Source organism: Galeopterus variegatus, unplaced genomic scaffold (genome assembly GCF_000696425.1).
Source record: "Galeopterus variegatus unplaced genomic scaffold, G_variegatus-3.0.2 Scaffold644, whole genome shotgun sequence".
NCBI lineage: Eukaryota > Metazoa > Chordata > Mammalia > Dermoptera > Cynocephalidae > Galeopterus > Galeopterus variegatus.
In genome coordinates this window covers 90986-96235 of record NW_007726755.1, presented here as the reverse complement: position 1 = coordinate 96235, position 5250 = coordinate 90986, and positions in this window count along the sequence as shown.

Here is a 5250-nt window from a genome sequence, read left to right as displayed (position 1 = left end):
ATACTTGCAAAAATAAAAACTCTACAGAGAAAGAGAATACATCATATCACAAAGAAACAACTTTATATTTGGCTTCTATTTGAATATTTTATAATACAATGAATTCATTTTGAAAATATGCTTACAGACCTGCCTGGATTTAAGTCCTCTGAGTGCTCCATAATCGCTAACAATAGCTTCTACTACAAAACATTACTGAAGTTGGTATTTACATTGGGGGGTGGTTAATAAATTTTCTTTACCTATCTGCCCTTTTTGACTGTTTAGTATAAATATTATTTTTGTAGTTAAAAATGCTGAAACATTTTTATTTGAAGCAGGTGTAGAACTGATTTTCTAACTTTGCCTCATCACTTAAATAATGATCGTCTCAAAATTTCTTTGGTGAAAATAGGAGAAATAGTCATTCTTAATATTAATAATAATCAAAGTAAAATCACTATTAACTTTCACTGTTTGCTTATTTACATGTCCACCAGGTTGCTAGCTGCTTCCATCTAAAGTATCCTCTTTGATCTTAACAAAAAACCTATGATGCAGAGAATATTACTTCTGCATCATAGACTTGTCCTGAGAGCCCAATGAGCCAACAAAATGGGAAATATTTTTTGACCTGAAAAAAGTGATAAAACATAATCTGTTTTATTATGACAAATTCTGTTCCATGTGTAACAAAACACAGTTCCTTAGAACAAGTATTCTGAATTTTCATTCAACACCTCTTTACCTACCTTAACCATGGTGTAATTGTCTTGAGCAATCTGTTCTTATTACAGGCGATGCTTAATTTTATGCCAACTTGACTAGGATATGGTACACAGCTGTTTGGACAAACACCAGGTTAGATGTTGCTGTGAAGGTATTTCTTAGATGTGATTAACATTTATATCAGTAGATTTTGAATAATGCAGATTACCCTCCATAATGCAGTGGGCCTCATCCAATCAGGTGAAGGTCTGACGAGCAAAGACTGCAGTTTTCCCAAAAAAGAAGCAATTCTGCCTTAAGACTGTAACATAAACACCTTGCCTGACTTTCCAGCCTGCTTGGCCTGCCCTTCAGATTCTGTACTCAAGACTGCATCAACTCTTCCCTGGGTCTCCAGTCTGCCAGCCTGCTCTACACGTTTTAGACTTGGACTTGTTTGCCCCCATAACCGTGAGCCAGTGCCTTAATCCCTTTCTCTTTTTCTCTCTCTTTCTCATACAGATAGATAAGTCAATAGATAGATAGATAGATAAATAGATAGATAGATAGATAGATAGATAGATAGATAGATAGATAGATAGATAGATAGACAGACAGACAGACAGACAGATAGGCTAGAAAACATGCTCCCCAGAGCAAGGCTATTGGATGATTTCTTGTGTATGTGCATGTGCAGCACATAGGGATAATAATGAATGCTTCGTGACTTCAGTTTACATCCATGAGTTACTAGACATGTACATTATCATAAACCTGGAATCAAATAATAAATGGTGAAAAAATACACATTACTGGCCAAACAGAAATATTAAAACTTCCATGTATTTAGCAGTAATTATTTTTTAAAAAATATTAGGTAATGGACTCATTCATATCAGAAACAAAATTTGCAATATCTCAGAAAAAACTTAGCAAGAATTTTTGAGTATCTATAAAAATATAAGTATTTCAAGAAGGAAATAAATTAACTTAAATAAATGAATATATTCTTATAATTCTGACTGGGAAAATTCAAAATTATAAATTACATTAAAAACTCCTGGGAATAGGGAGAAATCAAAAAGGTTATATTAAATAGGTTCCTCAGGAATTAATTTTTGACTGTTTTTAAGAAAACTTCAGGAAAGAATATAAGAAATGACAATAAAATTATTCCAATTTTAAACAAATGAAAACCACCAATTCTGTCATATATGTGTTCATTCATTTATATGTTTCACTGTACATAGAAAGTAGTATGTCAGGCATTTGCTACTGATTAGGAAGGGCGTAAGAATAAAGAGGAATGAAGGAAAAATAGAAATTTTGTAAATTCATCTTTGATATTTTAAAATACTAATAAAGACAATGAAATAGAAATAATTTTAATTGGGGCTGTACACATACTCTGTCTTGAACAAATCACTAAACATTCTGAAATCTGAATTTCCCCCACATTTCACAAGGATATGATAAGGCATAATATTAATAACAATAACAACAAAAATAAATATATACTGAGTACTATCAGGCATTTTGCTAAATGATTTCCTGTGATATATTTTATTGGGCATCACTGTGATCCTACAAATAGATGTTCTTATTCCTTCTCTCTCAAAAGATTTCTCTTGAGGCTCAAGTGAAGCGACGTTAAATAAAAATATTTTTGTAAAGTTTTATTTGGGAAACAAACAGAAGGGATTACATTATCATGACTTCTCTATCTATATCCAAGAAGACACATTCATAGATAAGATATTGGCATCTGATTTAGAATACATAAGCTTACATACCAGAATTTTGATTCTATGAGTAAATCTGCCTGCTAGCTAAGTTTGCCTACCTTTCTCATTCTCCAATCATAAATCATTATTTTCATATGCAAAGGTCACTACTGAGTTTGAGTTTCATGCGGCTGTTAATGCATCTCTGACTGAGCTTCTCACTTTCTACTTGAGGGCCCAGACCCTATAGTACAGGTAAATGTCGCAAGTCTAAAAGATGGAGTGGCCAGGCAGGGGCCAGGTAGGGGGCATAAATTAAAAAAAAAATGTTCTATCTGATTTGTTCTATTTGGCAGTTATGTCACTAATCAATTAGAATGGTGAAGCATTTTTAATCTTTGTTTTAATGTTTTACAAAATACACAGCTACTAGGATTACATACCTATAAATATCTGGTAAGTATTAAGATAGTAAAAGTGTGCAAAAATCTATACCAATATTAGTTGGAAAATAATCAATTAACAACAGCAAGGGTAAAGAGAAAATATCTAGAAATAAAATGGTCCAGAATTATTCTAGTCATATAAAAAGCAAACCTTTTCTGAAGGGTATCAAAGAAGGCTTGAATACCAGCGTGTAGACCCTTCATTCTGGATGGAAGACAGGATATTGTAAAGATGTTAGTTTTTCTCAAACTCATTTACAGTTTCGTTTGTTAAAAACTGCAAAGTGACATATTTTTAGAAAGCGAAACACAGAAGCCAATCTACGTGTTTTCATTTGTTAATATGGACAATTTCACGCATAAGTGAAAGTAGAGTTTACCCACCACCCAGCTGTAATGATTATCAACTCATGGCTAAGCATTTCTTTTATATCCCATCTACTGCCTTTCCCTTGCCCCTACCACTGGACTACTTTACGGCAAGTCTAACCATATGATATCATATCAGATGTGATCTTTTTGTTTTGTTTGATAATTTAGGAAATGCTGTTGCCTTTATCTTTAAAATAAAAGGGTTTGATTATTAAAGAAACATAACACAATAGAAAAGAAATGAACATTTGTCATGTCAGTTTCTAAATGGCACTGTAACAATATACTAATTTTTAAACCTGGGATTGGCTCCAAAATTGACAGGAATTTCACTGAAATGGAATTGTGAACCTGGTAAAATTAAAGACACTCATAGTTTTAAAACTGGAAGCCTCAGTTCACAATGAGCAACCACATATTTACATAACTGCTGTTAGCATTTTGGGAAATCCTGTCAAGGGATCAGAAACGAAGCAGTACAAAGGGAGATTATTCAATTATCCTTTACTTATTTTTACACTGACTTCCTTATTAGGAAGTCAAAATATCACTTTTGTGATAGAAAATTATACAGGAAACCACATGAAAAAGTAAAGCAAACCTAGGCCACTCTTGGGCTGTGATTAAGATCACATATGTTACATCATGCATGTCACTTAAACTTACAGCAAAGTTTAAGTTTTATGATCTGAAAAACAGAATACATGCACACAGTGTAAATAATAATAGAAACAAAAAAGTAACCTTTCCTGAGTGTTTACTTCCATGTCAGGCAGTAACTAAGTGCCTTTATGAACATCAACCCATTTAATCCTCACAAAAAACCCTTGGCAGAGATAGGGTGTTACTGATGTGTGCCTCCCAAATTTGTCGTGGGGATCAAATGAGCTAACATGTACCAAAATATTTTGGCAAATTGTGATATCAGAGCGATGTAGTACATTTATACAGCAAAAATTCACAGGAGTTGGCTGGTTAGCTCAGTTAGTTATAGTTTGATGCTGACAACACCAAGGCCCAGGTTTCGATCCTTGTACCGGCCAGCCAACAAAAAAACCCCAAAAACAAAAAACTTCAATTTCCTGTGCCTGACTTGTTTCACTTAATTTTCTCTAACCACAAAAATTCCTTGAACTATTTAAGTCAAGTGAGCAGATATGATGTGGAGGGGGAAGGGGAGGTGGTGGAGAGGAACAGGGAAAGGGCCATGAAAATCAAGTACGATGTATATTGAGAAGTAAAATAAATAAATAAATAAATAAATAAATAAACAAATAAATAAATATTGTATGTTAAAAATAAATAAAAATAAAATTTTTAAAAATGCAAAAAAAGTTTAAAATGAGAGATCACTTGATGTCTTTGAAAGTATTGAGAGAAGATTTTGATCTCAACTGAGAGTATGGGGATAAATCAGTAACAGATATCTATATGCAAAAAATAAGTTTAAAATGAGAGATCACTTGATGTGTTTGAAAGTATTGAGAGAAGATATAAATCAGTAACAGATATCTAGAAAACTGAGAAGACAATTAGTCACTTTGGGGGAGAAAACAAGTATAATTCCTTTAACAAAAAAGGTAATAGAATCACAATATATTACCTGGTTTGACTATTAACAATATTTGTGTTACTTTAATAAATTAAGCATTTAATATTGTTCTAACCAAAAAGTATAATTATATTGGGTAGATCGAATGAGAAAAAGGACACGTGGTGGTGGTGCTTTTGGTGGAGTTGGGATGTGTGTGTGTGTGTGTGTGAGAGAGAGAGAGAGAGAGAGAGAGAGAGCATGTAGAGACAGTGTAGATTTAAAAAATCAATAGGTGATAGTCTAAATATTTCTTTCTGAAATATGGATATAAATTTGCAAAGAAACAACTGAAAGAGAGGAAAGTGGTTGCAACTAGGGAAGAGGAATTGGAGTGGGAAGGAGCGGTTCAAGAGGATGTTGTATTTATATAACAAGCTTTGTGGAACTGGATTTTTATTTTATTTTTTAAATTTTTATTGAATTAAAA